Source organism: Callorhinus ursinus, unplaced genomic scaffold (assembly GCF_003265705.2).
Source record: "Callorhinus ursinus isolate GAN/ISIS: 27379988/994484 unplaced genomic scaffold, GSC_fseal_2.0 scaffold20, whole genome shotgun sequence".
Taxonomy (NCBI): Eukaryota; Metazoa; Chordata; class Mammalia; order Carnivora; family Otariidae; genus Callorhinus; species Callorhinus ursinus.
Window position 1 is genome coordinate 2955956 of NW_027397082.1, and position 15166 is coordinate 2971121.

Consider the following 15166-nt stretch of genomic DNA (forward strand, 5'->3'; position numbering starts at 1 on the left):
CATACTGGGGACGGCTGACCGGAAAAATTATTTTGTTTATTTTTTTAAGTAGGCTGCACGTGTAGCCCCGACGTGGGGCTGGAACTCACGACTGTGAGATCAAGGCCTAAGCCAAGATCAAGAGTCGGACACTTAACCGACTGAGCCACCCAGGCGGCCCCGAAAAAGTTATTAAAAAAAGAAAAACCTTGGGGACATTTTTGTGGATGACTTGGTGACTTGTTACACAAGACAATTAACCAACTTTATTGATTCAGCCACTGCCGGGCAGGAATTTTACTTACAGCTGAATTCATTCATTCTAACTGAAACTCATAGTAATATGAAAAAAAAATGCATTTGGTAATTCTGTCGGAAAGGTAGGATTCAGTACTCTGGCCAGATGGAGGGGACAGCCATGTCAGAATTGTGGGCATATGGACAGGGGTGGGAAGAAACAAAGGGAAGTGGGAGCAGGGGCTTCGTAGTGTCTCCTCTGTCACCCGCCCTGTCTTGCACCAGAGTCTCCCAGCTGAGAGTAATAAGATACCCCCTTCAGGCCAGGTGCTTTCCAGCATGGCCTCATGGACCCCCCACCTGCTACACAGCTGCCCCGTGAGGCAGGTTCTGTGATTGCCCTCCTGGTGCAGATGGAGGGGTGCATGGCTCAGAACCAGCAGGGCTCAGGTTAGAACCTGTGTCGCTCTCATCCCAAAGCTGCACTTGTCCCTACTTGGAAGTACCTGGTCATACTCTGGCCACAGGACTTCTGGGGCCGAAGGGGTGGAGGAGGCCCTCCAGGAGGAGATGGTACAAGGAGCCACCGGGAGGCAAAACTGGGCTCATTCCACCGGTGTGTCAGAGATTGTCCCCCAACAAAACCAATTCCGGTTGAAAGAGGTTAAATTTTTGTTTATCCAGGAGTGAGCTCTTTGGTCCAGTGAGTAATACTTTCTCTTAAACACTCACCCCAGCCACGTGGTCTCCTTTTAGAAACCCGGATTGTCCCAGTTTTTTTTTTTTTAATTTTATTTTATTATGTTAGTCACCATACATTATTAGTTTTTGATTTAGTGGTCCACGCTTCATTGTTTTCGTGTAACACCCAGTGCTCCATGCAGTACATACGGATTGTCCCAGTTTTGTTTAAAGCTGCATACTGCCAGGAAGGCTGACAGCCTGGAGGGCAGATATCCTGGGGTCAACAATGCCTGGAATAATAGTAATAACAATAGCTCACAGGTGGGGAGCCTTTTCAAGGCACTAAGCGTGAACTGTCCTTTCTTAGATCTTCCCAGCAGTCCTGAGGTGATACCCATTTCACAGAAAGGAAAATGAGGTTTGGGGAAGCTAAAAGAGTGTACTACTCAGCTTCTCCCAGCTAGTTAGTGGGTGGGATTTCTCCGTGGCCTGTGCTGTGGGCCTGGACTGTCTCCTGGCCCTTGGACATTTGTTCAGTTAGAATTCACAAATCCTGCCTCGTGTTTCCCTGAATGGGACCATTGGCCTTTTCTTGCTCATCTTCAACGCCTGCTGGCTGCAGAAGGGGAGGAGTCATACATAAAATGATAAACTATAAGGTCAAGATGGTTCTCCAGTGATGCATAAAATGGTGCATTATAAGGTCAAGGTTGTTCTCTAGTGAGCCTGAGGGCTAGAGTGGGGGTGGCGGGGGAGGGGGGAAGGAAAGGTCAGTGAAGGGGATGGGACCAGACTGCCAAGCAGGGCTGCTGTGTATGCTTCTGCAGGTTGTGCACTGCACAAGGGCTTTCCATCCAAGGGGGTGCTTTTTACTTCATAGATGTGGTTATATGTGTGAGTGAATCTGGCAGATGTGGAGTAAAGTATCTTTTTCTAAAGGAATCGGTATATTATGACAATTTTTTTCTGACAGATGGATAAAGATGTCTTGTGGATGATGAAGTACCTTTTCCTAATTTGCCCAAAGCCCAAAACTTTGGCTCTAGGCAGAGGCATGAAACGCTAAGCTTCTTGAAAGCAGGCCTCAAGTGTGCCATTCGCTAGGTGCCCAAGGGGCCTTTTTAAAGCTTCAGGTGGAAGCGTCTCCCTAACTGAGCTGCCCAGGTGGGAGTCTGGCCCAGGTCTGCTCTTGTAGCTCCGGGCGAATCACTGTCTCTGTCATTTTAGACATCTCTTGGACCTACCTGGCTTACACTTCTATTTTCCCCAGTCCCTTACAGATTTCTTGTGCCCTGCCGGTGCCTGGTCATGATGATGAGTTGGCAGTGGTATCTGTTCCTGGGGTGTCTCTGGCTCCAGAAGCAGAAAGAAGGGTGATGGCCTAGGATGGTGTAAATTGAGGAGCCTCGAGCAAGTCATTTCCTTTCTCTGGACTTCAGTTTTCGCTCACTTACAATAATTGGCTGGCCTGAGTGGTTTCTTGGCCCTCTCTAGCTCTAAAGTTTATGTGTTCACCATTGAGGCCTGGGACTGACAGGTGGATGAGACATCCTTGTGACCCCATGGTGTGAATGGGTGGTGATGCTCGGTGGGAGGCATATTAGCTTCCTTTTGCTGCTCTATCACCACCAGCCTAGCGGCTTGAAACAGCAAATCCTTCCTTTCCTACCGCTCTGGAGGTCAGAAGTCCGACAGGGGTCTCGGTGGGCTACAGTCAAGGTGTCTTCAGGGCTCGGGCTCTCGGGGACAGTCTGTTTCTTTGCCATTTCTAGAGGCTGCCTGCGTTCCTTGGGCTCATGGCCCCCTTCCTTTTTCAAAGCCAGCAACAGCAGGTTAAGTCCCTCTGGACCGGCCGCTTCTATTTTTTCTTCTGCTTCCCTCTTGCGCCGTGTGATTACGGTGGACCTAACCCCGATAATCCGGGCTAATCTCCCCATGTTAATGCCATCTAATTAGCAACCTTAATTCTACCCGGAACCTTAATTTCCCCTGGCCGTCTAAGGTAACCTATTCTCAGGGACTGGGAATTAGGATGGGGACATCTTTTGGGGCCATTATTCTGCCTCCCAGAGGATTGGGGGACCCCTTAGCAATGGAGTCCCAAGACCTTAGCATATCCAGGGGCGCCTGGGTGGCTCAGTCGTTAAGCGTCTGCCTTTGGCTCAGGTCGTGATCCCAGGGTCCTGGGATCGAGCCCCGCATCGGGCTCCCTGCTCCGCGGGAAGCCTGCTTCTCCCTCTCCCGCTCCCCCTGCTTGTGTTCCCTCTCTCGCTGTGTGTCTCTCTCTGTCAGATAAATAAATCTTAAAAAAAAAAAAAAAAGAAAGTGTGACAGAAAGAAAATCATCATGGAAATGGTAGAACAAATTGGAAGTATACAATAAGATGGTTGAAATAAATCCAAACATAAATTCCTTATAATAAATGTAAATGGACAAAAGGGTTCTGTTAAAATACAAAATTTCAGACTGGATTTAAAACCCAGCTATATATAAGGGCCCTGGGTGGCTCGGTCGGTGAAGCGTCTGACTCTTGATCTCAGCTCAGGTCTTGATCTCAGGGTCGTGAGTTCAAGCCCCACATTAGGCTCCACACCTACTTAAGAAACAGCTGTATATCCTGTCAGAAACATATATAAAATGTAAGGACGCAGAAAGGTTAAAGATAAAATGTTGAGAGAAGACGTGCCAGTAGATGCTGAAAAGGAAGCTGACATACCTGTGCTGACAGGAGGCAAATAGGCTTTATGGCAAAAGCTTTACTAGGGATAGAAGGGTGGCTACGTCATGTAAAAGGCTCGATTTACCAGGAAGATATCACAATTCTAAACTAGCATATACGTAATAATTTAGCTTCAAAACATATGAATGAAAACCTGACGAAATATCAGTAGGGATATAGGAGATTTGAGTGACAGTTAACAAGCTTGACTTTATATATTTACATGTACCTATATACATATATACATGTCATTATATAAAATTGTATGTAAACACTGCTTTCAATAATTGCAGAATTTGGGGCGCCTGGGCAGTTCAGTCGGTTAAGTGTCTGTCTTCGGCTCAGGTCGTGATCCCAGGTCCCAGGATCAAGTTCCGCACCGGGCTCCCTGCTCATTGCAGAGCCTGCTTCTCCCTCTGCCCACTCATGCTCTCTCTCTCCTTCAAATAATAAATAAAGTCTTAAAAAAAAATCGCAGAATTTACATTCTTTTCCAGCACTCATAGCGCATTTATAAAAGTTGACCGGATTCTGTGCCATCAACCAAGTATTAACAAATTTGATAGGATTGGTGTCACATTGGATTTTCTGGCCACAGTTCCATTTCGTTAGAAATCAACAGCAGATGATAACTAGAAGAGAACATAATACAGATAAGTGAAGGAATTGATGAAATGGGGAACGGAGACATGATAGATGGCTGACAGAGCTAAACAGTGGATTCTTATAAAAGATGAATACAATTAATTTCGCAGGGTTTATCAAGAATAAAAGACACAAGGGGTGCCTGGGTGGCTCAGTCGTTAAGCGTCTGCCTTCGGCTCAGGTCATGATCCCAGGGTCCTGGGATCGAGCCCTGCATCGGGCTCCCTGCTCGGTGGGAAGCCTGCTTCTCCCTCTCCCACTCCCCCTGCTTGTGTTCCCTCTCTCGCTGTGTCTCTCTCTGTCAAATAAATAAATAAAATCTTAAAAAAAAGAGAATAAAAGACACGATGCAATTGAGCAGTTCTGTGACTTGATGCTTCATAAATCTGAAAATGTATATGAAATGGAAAAATTGCTGGAAAACAAGAACTCTCTCAAGACTGTATGTATGTATGTATGTATGTATTTGAGGGGGGAAGGGCAGAGGGAGAGAAAGAATCTGAAGCCAGACTCCCCGCTGAGCACGGAGCCCACCTTGGGGCTGGATCCCAGGACCCTAGGACCATGACCTGAGCCATAATCAAGAGTCGGATGTTTAACTGAGCCACCCAAGTGCCCCAAGAAGAATTTAAAAACCTTGATGTTCTGCAACATTTATGTAAATTGAATCAGAGTTTAAAAATCTCACAAAACACCAGATCCAGTTGACTTTATTTTTTCTCCTGTTGACTTTAAAGATAAGTTCTATTTTTCAAGGAGTAAATAATTTCAATTCTGCACAAGCCATTTTAGAGTTTAGAAAAAAAGAATCGTTTTCTAATTCATTTTACAAGGCTAGTGCAACCTGATATAAAACAACAAGTCAAAGAAGGGAAAATGACAAGCCATGCTCAGTTGTGAACATATAAAAATCTGAAACAAAATACCAGCAAGTGAGAGCATGAACAGGGGGGAGGGGCAAAGGGAGAGGGAGAAGCAGACTCCCTACTGGGCAGGGAGCCAGACTCAGACTCAGGGCTGGACCCCAGCTCCCTGAGACCATGTCCTGAGCCGAAGGCGGACGCTTAGTGACTAAGCCACGCAGGCGCCAAGGAAAGGATTTCTTAAACAAGATGCACACAAACCCCACTAACTACCATTAATATATGTTAATTAAAATTAAGCACTCCTGTTCCTCAGAAGACACCATATAGTAAGTAAAAAGACAAGCCACAAACTGAGAGGAGCTATTTGCAATACATGTGGTCGATAAGGAAGGGCCTTCGCACCCAGAATATGTAAAAGAACACCTAAAAAGTTGGTATGATTCATACAATCCAAAAGAAAAACTGGTGAAAAGTTACTGATAGCAGAGGAAAACTGGCCAATAAACAAGAGAATAAATGAGATTATAATGTGGGAAACGTACATTGCTCAATCATAGGTTTTGTATGGCTTCAACTTTACTAGATATTGCCAAATTATTTTCCAAATAGATAGTACCAATTTCACCCCCTCTAGCAGTGTACAAGAGTTCCAGTTCACATTCTTTTAAAAAAAGGTTTTATTTTGAGGGCGCCTGGGTGGGTCAGTTGTTAAGCATCTGCCTTCAGCTCAGGTCATGATCCCAGGGTCCTGGCATCGAGCCCCGCATCAGGCTCCCTACTCAGCGGGAAGCCTGCTTCTCCCTCTCCCATTCCCCCTGTTTGTGTTCCTCTCTCCCTGTGTGTCTCTCTGTGTCAAATAAATAAATAAAATCTTAAAAAAAAGATTTTATTTTGAAGTAATCTCTATATCCAGTGTGGGGCTCGAACCTACAACCCCGAGATCAAGAGTGGCATGCTCTACTGACTGAGCCAGCCAGGCGCCCCAAGAGTTTCCGTTCCACCACATTCTTGTCAACATTTAACATTAACAGAATATTTGATTCTGCCAATCTGGTGGTGTATACACGCATCACCTCTTTGATGATTGGTCTTCTTCCCCAAGGCAGACACGAGTCAGCAGTTACTGTGGCTTCGAGGAGCTTCCATCCTTCCTTCTGGTGGTGGCAGATTGTGGCTAGGGAAAGGGAGCACAGGCAGTCCCAGGATTGGACCCTTGCTTCTTAGTGAGGTTGAAGATGGTGTGCAGGGATGAGGAGGTCCAGGAAAACCACCAGCATCTACTCTGATGATAAGAACTGGAAGACAAGGGGCGTCTTCTTCCTGCCTTGTTTTCGGCCTTTTTGCTCTCAGAGCCGCTGATAGCAAGATGTCTTCGGGAAATGCCAAAATTGGGCATCCTGCCCCCAACTTCATAGCCACGGCTGTTATGCCAGATGGCCAGTTCAAAGACCTCAGCCTATCTGACTACAAAGGAAAATACATTGTGTTCTTCTTTTACCCTCTTGACTTCACCTTTGTGTGCCCCACGGAGATCATTGCTTTCAGTGACAGGGCAGAAGAATTTAAGAAACTCAACTGTCAAGTGATTGGTGCTTCCATGGATTCTCACTTCTGTCACCTGGCATGGATCAACACACCCAAGAACCAAGGAGGACTGGGACCCCTGAACATTCCCTTGGTATCAGACCCCAAGCGTACCATTGCTCAGGACTATGGAGTCTTAAAGGCTGATGAAGGCATCTCCTTCAGGGGCCTCTTTATCATTGACGATAAAGGTATCCTTAGGCAGATCACGGTAAATGACCTTCCTGTAGGCCGCTCTGTGGATGAGACTCTGCGACTGGTTCAGGCCTTCCAGTTTACTGACAAGCATGGGGAAGTGTGCCCAGCTGGCTGGAAGCCTGGCAGTGATACCATCAAGCCTGATGTCCAGAAGAGCAAAGAATATTTCTCTAAGCAGAAGTGAGCGCCAGGTCGTTTTAGGGCTGGGCTGCAGTGGGTGGCCATGAAAACAAAATCTCTCTTGTATTATTGTCACGCTTAGAACATAAGACTTTAGACTGTGCAGATGTGATATGGGGACAGGACAGGCCTTTTCTGCAGGGGTTGGGGAGGCCAGCCTTTCTTTTCTGGAGAGAAGGGCCTGAGCTGTTATGGGGCAGGCCAACTGTATGTACAGTAGCAGGGCATCACGTTTTGTCTTTTGTTTCTATTAAACTTGAACTGAGAAAAAAAAAAAAAAAAGAACTGGAAGACAAGGAAATTTGGACCTGGGTCTGCTTGTGTGAGGAACCCTGCTGGACACAGCAAGAATGCTTATAATTTAGGTGTGCCGCATTTGGGATCGCTTTTAGCCAAACTTTAATGTCTCCTGGGTAGTTATTTGGCTCTGTTTACAGCTTTAAAAAGTTGCAGGGAACTTTGCCCTCATGGTCAGCAGCTCTTGATCATAATGAAGTTATAAATCAAAGAGTTAAATTTAAGAAATGAAATGACACACACAGACAACTTAGAATGAAATGCATGTAAACATTTCCCCCATCTCTGAACTGGAAGGGTCTTTCTTAGCATCTAGATGATGGGTGCAATCCCAAAAGGAAAAGGAAAAAGCACCAAACCAGACAACATGAAAATGCATAAAAAAGTAACAATAACAAATGCTAAATGGCAACAACAAACAACCATTCACGGCAAATATTTCCCCCAAACAAAAGTGTATGGCAAATATTTTTCAGAATATATTTGTCACGTGAAAACACAGGGTCACGATTTTTAGTGTCCATATATATGGGGTCGTGTTAAGAGCTAGGCTTTGGAGTCGTACAGACCTTCCACCTTCAAAGCCGGCAATGGCCAACTGAGTCTCTTAATTCAAGTATCTCTGATACTGATGATGTTCCCTCCTCCACCGTTCGTGCATAAGGACTCTTGGGATTACATTGGGCCCACCGGGATAATCTAGGCTAATCTCTTTAGATTAAGATCAGCTGATTGACAGCCTTGATTCCATTAACAACCTTGACAACCTTAATAACAACAGCTTTCATTAGCCTCTGCCATGAAGGGTAACATAGTCACAGGTCCGGGTGGCCATTATTCTGCATGCCATACCAGCTGTGACCCTGAGCAAGTTATTCTCTTGACCCTCAGTTTCTTCATCTCCAGTGGGGTTTCTTAACCTCAGTGCTATTGACCTATTGGGACGGATAATTCTTCATTGTAAGGGCTACCCTGCACATGATAGGATGTTTAGCAACATCCCTGGCCTCTATCCATTAGATGCCATAGCAACTGTCCCCCTCCCCACGATGTGACAACCAAATATGTCTCCAAACTTTGCCATATGTCCCTTGTGGGCAAAATTGCTCCTCATTGAGAAATGGTCTATACAATGGCTATTCTTTTTTTTAAGATTTTTATTTATTTATTTATTTGAGAGAGAGAATGAGATAGAGCATGAGAGGGGGGAGGGTCAGAGGGAGAAGCAGACTCCCTGCTGAGCAGGGAGCCCAATGCGGGACTCGATCCCGGGACTCCGGGATCATGACCTGAGCCGAAGGCAGTCGCTTAACCGACTGAGCCACCCAGGTGCCCTATACAATGGCTATTCTTACCTTCTAGTGTAGCTGTGAGTGTCAGACTAGATGGTGTGTGTAAAAGATTTAGCCGAATGGTAGGTGCCTAAAGGTCTCCCCAGGTGGTATAGATCTGTAGTTTACTTTTCTCTTTTTTTCTTTTTCTTTTTAAAGATTTTATTTAATCTCTACACCCAACGTGGGGCTCAAATTTAAAACCTCGAGATCAAGAGTTGCAGGTCCTACCGACCGAGTCAGTCAGGTGCCCCTAGATCTGTAGTTTACTTAAAAAAAAACAAAAAAAAAGATTTTATTTATTTATTTGTCAGGGAGAGAGACTCAGGGGGAGCGGCAGGCAGAGGGAGAAGCAGGCTCCCCTCCGAGGAAGAAGCCCGATATGGGATTTGACCGCAGGACGCTGGGATCATGACCTGAGCCGAAGGCAGACGTTTAGCTGACTGAGCCACCCAGGCGTCCCTGTAGTTTACTTTTCTGAATGCACAATACTGTTGTAGTAATTTAAACAAAATTTATCAAGGTGATGGGCATTAAGGAAGGCACTTGATGTAATGAGCACTGGGTGTTATATGCAACTAATGAATCATTAAATTCTACCCATGAAGCTAATAATACACTGTATGTAAACTAAATTGAATTTAAATTTACAAAAAATAAATAAGCAAAATTTATCAGAAATAGGCACTTAGCAGCTGGACAGTAGACCTAAAGAATAAATATATCCAAAGGCAAAAGGACCTTTGCAGTGAAAATCTTACAGTCTAGTTATTCAAATAGAGAGTTAATTCCCATTTTGAAAAACTCAAATAGTACCGACAAGGCTAATACTTTCCTTCATCTCCCCAACTCCTGCCCTCTATCACTTTCGTCCCAGAGGCAACCCCTGAATAGAAGTGTCATGAGAGTAGGGACTTCATTTGTATGTTTCATCGTTGTTTTTTAAAGTAGGCTCCATGCGAAGGTCGGCTCGAACTCAGGACCCTGAGATCAAGAGTTGCATGCTCGGGGCACCTGGGTGGCCTAGTCAGCTAGGCGTCTGCCTTAGGCTCAGGTCGTGATCCCGGGGTCCTGGGAGCAGGGAATCTGCTTCTCCCTCTGCCCCTCCTCCCGCTCATGCTCTGTCTCTCTCTCAGATAAAGAAATAAAATCTTAAAAAAAAAAAAAAAAAAAAAAAAGAGTTGCATGCCATACCGCCTGAGCCAGCCAGGTGCTCCAGTATTCAACATTTTTTCTCCAGAGGTTAAAATAGTGTCAGGCACACAGTGGACAATCAGTTCATGTATGTTGAATGAAGGAATGAGTTTATGTGTATTATTCCAGTTCTTGTAGAAAATTTGCTTATAAATCTTGGTGGTGGTGTTATTATAGTCCAGTTCCACAGTTTACTAGCCATATGGTCAAATTACCTAAGCTCACAGCACCTTAATAATTTCATCTGCAGAATGGGGTTAATAATACTACGGCACGGGGTTGTTGGGAGGTAGTCCGTGCATTTATATGGACACACACGCACACTCTTTTAAATTTAGTATATCTGAGATCCTATGTATTGTTTGGCAATTTGCCTTTTTCACATTTAATGTGTCTCAGGAGCTTTCCAGGTCAGTATATATAGAGCCACCTCACTCTTTTTAGCTGCTGAACAGATGAACCCTGGTTTATTTAAGGGATGGTGTCAAACTCCCTGCTCTCCTCCTGTGTCTGGCAGGTGCTCAGTGAACAAATATCTCTTGCTGAATCACCGATTGGGCAAAGTGCTCCGGGAGCTGGAGCAGCCTGTTGATATTTTAGTTTTCATCAACTGTGCAAAGTCTTTGAGTCTTTTTGGTTTGAATGCGTCAGAGTCTGGTCTGGAAATCTACCCGAGATTATTTTTAACCTATTTGGCCAGAGGATCAGCTGCTCTGTGGAAACGTGAACTCAGGGCTGGAGCCTGTCTGCACGTGCTGCCTCAAGCAGGTGGTCACAGACTCTGGAAGATCTGCCTGGGTCCAGGGTGGACCTGACTGATGTGGAACCTTGAGTTCCTGAATCTTAAAGCAGGACTGAGGACTTCCTGGGATCGGCTCCAGCCAATAACTAAGGGACCCCAGGGAATTCCTGGGTCCTTTCCTGGTCCAGCTTGGACTGTGTCTATGATGGTTGTTGGACGCTGATGGGACCTTTACACTCTGGCCTCAGCCTCTGCCCAGTCTCCCTCAGCTCCAGACGAGCTGTGAATGTTCACATCGCTGTGCCTTTTGCTCAAGCTCTTTGCTCTGCCTGGACTTTCCTCCCTCCTTTTTGGCATCCAGAGCTCAGCTCAAATGTCCCCTCTTCAGTCAGGCTTCCCCTTTTCCTACAGGGGAAGAGTTGGTCACTTCTGAGAGCCCAGAGACTTTGTACCTGCTACGTCTTAGTCACAAGTCCTACTGACTTCTGCTACCAGTCTGCTCCCCTCCCCAGATGGGGGCTTCTGGAGGCAAGGACCTTGGTGCCCCATCCTAGGACCTGGCACGGTGTAGAACTTTGCAAATGTCTGCTGGCTGAGGGAAGCTCCATGAGAGCGGGATAAAGGCACCGAGGAACACGCCCGGGAACAGAGTGAGTGTGGCTTGAGGAGACTGAGCTGAGCGATCACGTGACTTGGAAACACAGGCCATCTTGAAGAGGCCACCGGTTGGCTGTCCTCGGGATAACTTCCTCATTGTCTTCAGAGTGTCCTTACGGGCTGGAACAAGAAACCCAGCGCATCAGAGGCTTTAGTCCAACTCAGATGAAATCTCTAAGTTCTAGAAAAATACTAAAGGAAAGAGGCAATCATTTCAGCGATGATAATAATACATATTATGTAAAACATCTTGAAGCACTCTCCATGTGAGCAGTCACGTCAGATGAGCATAATAATGGTCACTTTTCCAGGGGTCTGACCCCCAAAACCTCAGCCATCCAGGATGAGGCTGAGGAGTAGGAATTGAGTAAGAGGCCTCGGGTAAGTAACTATCTCAGAGTTCTACGGAAGTATTTTTCTGTGCAGAGGAGTCGGGTCCTCTCTGAGAACCTATTAACTCGTACTTTACATACATTTGTAACAGGCCCTTTTATCTGGTTTCTCAGCTCAGACCATACGCTGGTGGTGACGGAGGAGGGAGTGATGTTAAAGCTGAGAACCTGACACTGAGGGAGGAGACCAGCAAACCGTAAAAAACTCATATGGGCACTGTTCGAACGGATCCACCTTGGGTTGGGCCATTTAGCATTTGAACAAATAACTTGCATCCAGTTGCCTCTATAGATATTACCATATGGGGGCAGGATATAATTATTTGGTGCTGTTAATTCTGAATTATCTGTTTATGAAGGCAGGCTATGTAGAGTACAGTTTGGAAAATGATTAACACATAGACTGATGTGTGGTATGTCTATCATGCCCCTGTACTCACTTATGTGGTATCTTTCCTTTCTTAAAACCACCAGGTAAATAACAAGTGATTGTTGGTCATGTGTCCAGCAGTGTGCTAAGAGCTCTATGCCGTTACTTAATTTAACCTCCAACACCCCTGGGAGATAGTTATTATGGAAAATCCCATTTTATAGATGTGGAGGGTGAGGCTCAGAGAGGGGATGAACACATTCCAAGGTCACACAGCCAGCAAGGGATGGAAGGCACTTTGATCCCAGGTTGATAGGCTCTGAAGCCAGGGTGGTCTTCCTCCCAGTGGCCTGCAGTCCTGTTGGGTGTGTCCCCTGCTATTCTTTAATCTCTATACCTGCCCTCGCTCGGGGAAAGGTTCAGCGTGACGGAGTTGCCTCCCAGGAGGCTGGATACGTGTCAGAGCCCTTGATGTCCCCCGAGGTGACATTTTGCTGATGAATAGCTCCCTTCCTGGAGCCAAAGAGTATTCATTGTCCAGTCACAGGAAAAAACCACCACGTGTCCCCTGACAGCCCAAAGATGAATCCTGACTGTCTGGACATGCTCAGGGTGTACCCATGGCATTTGGTTGAACCAACCACACCTTGTCTCTAGGCCAGAGGTAAAGTCGAGGGCCATCTGTCTGCCTAGGGACTGGGTCCAGCTGGAGGGCGGGAGCTGGAGGCTCTGGGGAGGCAAGGCCCAGGGTCGGGACAAGGAGGTCGTGTGATCGCCGCGCAGGCCACTGCGAGCTTGAGGGTGCGGGCGCCCTGGAATCCGCTGGGGGAGGCCGGGGCGTGCTGAACGGGGCTGTCCCGTTCAGAAGGGAGCTTGCCGCACAGCAGTAGCTGCAGCGCGGACTGGACAGGGCCTGAGTGGGCCGGCGCCGGGGGCTTGCCGACCCGCCTCTGTGACAACAGCCAGTTTCCTCCGCGGGAGCTCAGACGCCTCATTGCTACATGGAAGGACAGGCAATGGCATGGAAAAATGTTAATACACGGCACTGTCCAACAAGATCATGAAACAGTAGGACCGCACCCCTTTTTTGTCCTATGAGACAATAGGTATGTGTATTTATCTCTATGTATGTTGTGTGAAAAATACAGAAATTTGTAGGAGCACCTGGTTGGCTCAGTCAGTAGAGCATATGACTCTTGATCTTGGGTTTGTGAGTTGAAGCCCCATATTGGGCATAGAACTTATTTAAAAAAAAAAAAATATATATATATATTTGTAAGAAAATATATGTAGTATAGAAGGAGATACATAAAATTGGTATACAGTGGTCATCTCCAGGTGGTGGAATTATGAGTGATTTTTTTTTTTTGTATAGTTATATATTTACTTACTTTGGAAAAGACACAAAATCCAAATCCAGGACGCTAGATTCCAAACCCTGTGCTCCGGGTTCGTCTACTGCTGCCTCTGCTATTAAAGCCCAACAGTGACTGTCCCTTCCTGTCCCCGGAGCCTGCGGCCAGCTCACTGCAGGGACCACGCATACCTGCCAGAAAGGTCTTGGGAGCTGCACCTGCTCATTCTGCAGCTTCTTCCCACTGGGTCCCTCATGCTGCGCATGAGTGTGCTTTCAGCTGGGATTTTGTGGTGCCTGATTCCCTTTTCAAAACAGCGCAAGTGGAAGTCTGGGTCCTGTATGTTTCTTCACCTCTCACCACTGCACCCACGGCCCCCAGCCCCAGATTCAAGCCTCGTGATGGCCCTGAAGAGATGAGCTGGGGTAGAGTGGGGCAGGCAAACGGCACTGAGTGATGTCTCCTCTGCTGTCCTCTTTGTTTTAGCTCGGGCTGCTCTGATAGCACGACATCATAGATCGGGGGGCTTACAAACAACAGAAATGTATTTCATGTTCTGGAGGCTGAAAGTCCAAGATGAAGGCACTAACAGATTTGGCGTCTTGTGGGGGGGCCTGTTTCCTGGTTTATAGATGGCCATTTTCTCTCTGTGTCCTCACATGGTCTCTTTTGTCAGGGCACTAATCCCATTCATGAGGGCCCCACCCTCATGACCTAATCACCCCCAAAGGCCCCACCTCCTAATACCATCACACTGGGGATTCGGTTTCAAGTTAGGAATTTAGGGAGAATACAAACACTCAGTCTCTGGCCCTGTCCTTCTCAGCCACTCTCTGGGGTCACTCCTGTCCCACACCTCTTCCCTCTGCTCGCCTCCGTCTCCCCCAGGACATCCTGCCCAGCCATCAAGGCCAGCTCACATGCCACCTCCTCAGTGAGACCTTCAGCACTTGACTGGGAAAGTGAGTTTCATCTGCCTAGCACGCTTTCCCAGGCTCCTTCTACTCCCTCATGCTTTGTGGTGTGGTAGGGCTGTCAATCACAGCACTGCCCCTGCCGGGGGTGGGGTGGGGGGTGCGCATATGACACAAGCTGATCAATCAGGGGATCCGACCCCCCTTGGCCACAGAGACTGGATCAGTGATGGGCATGGGACTCAAACAGGACCAATCAGATTCCTCCCTGAGATTGGTAGGAGAATATTGCAAGAGAAGTATTCTTTTTGCTGTCCCTGCTTACCCATGATGCCCTGAGTCGGCAGCTGCTGGTGGCCATTTTGCCTGCATAAAAAGAGCACTCCTGTGCAGAAGAAAACCATACACAGACAGAGCCCGAATGACATCATTGCTTCAGCCTCTGGATCCAGCTATACCTGAACCATCTAGATACTCCTGACTTCCCCATTAGGTGAGCCAGTACATCTCCTTTTTGTTTGAGCTGGTTTGAAATGGTGTCCTCCTCCTTGAATCTGAAGGACAAATGACCAGTTCAACTTCCCTGACACCCGCAGGACCCCCCTACCATGTACCTCCTTGGAGTTGGAATCCATACTTCTGTGCTGCACTATTGCCATTGGCAAGAGTCCTCCTCCTTGGTAGGACCTCCCTGCTCCTTTTTCAGCCCACAGCTCTGAGACCATGTATCATTAAAATTAGTGAAGGGCGATTGAGCGAATCAGGGAAGGGATGAGTGCATATGGCACTCATCTTGAGGCCCTTTCTGCAGCTGCTGACAC

General features: G+C 46.8%; 1 pseudogene; it reads left to right on the forward strand.

Moving 5' to 3' along the window:
* Window positions 1-6446: 6446 nt before the first annotated feature.
* On the forward strand, window positions 6447-7366 carry LOC112830929 (peroxiredoxin-1 pseudogene; annotated as a pseudogene).
* The last annotated feature ends 7800 nt before the right edge of the window (window positions 7367-15166 follow it).